Source organism: Pteropus vampyrus, unplaced genomic scaffold, assembly GCF_000151845.1.
Source record: "Pteropus vampyrus isolate Shadow unplaced genomic scaffold, Pvam_2.0 Scaffold64, whole genome shotgun sequence".
NCBI classification, from domain to species: Eukaryota; Metazoa; Chordata; class Mammalia; order Chiroptera; family Pteropodidae; genus Pteropus; species Pteropus vampyrus.
This window is the reverse complement of record NW_011888845.1, coordinates 1,389,831-1,390,341: the sequence shown is the minus strand read 5'-3', so window position 1 is coordinate 1,390,341 and position 511 is coordinate 1,389,831.

Genomic DNA, 511 nt, shown 5'->3' with positions numbered 1-511 from the left:
CAGCAAAAAGATTATGATTTGCTTTACGGTGGTGTCTGGAACCAAACCCACAGTGTCTCTGGGCTATGGGTATAGTAAACATTGAGAGGAGGTCAGTGTGAATGAGTGCAGAGGGAGGAGAAAGGAGGCACATATGAAGATGCCAGACCATGCACGATCTTATTAAGAAGATTGTTCTTTAACCTAAGAAAACCTGGAAGAGTTGAAGATTGTATGCAGCTGGGTGATAGGAGTAGATTTGCATTTTAAAAGAACATTCTGAAAATAAATAAGAAAGAAAAACATGCTGGCTGTATCAAGGTGAAGTGAATTGCAGGCAGGCATGGAGAAGGGTTCAAACCTTAACACTGCTAGTAATACTAAACTTTAAACAAGTGGGTGGAATGAGATATTTAGCACTTTCTAAAATATATTTCATAAAACATCAATGCAAAATGTCCTAAGGCAGTGTCCCATAATTCGATAACGTAGAGAAATGCTGCATATTCTATCCCCCTCTTAGAAATCAGCA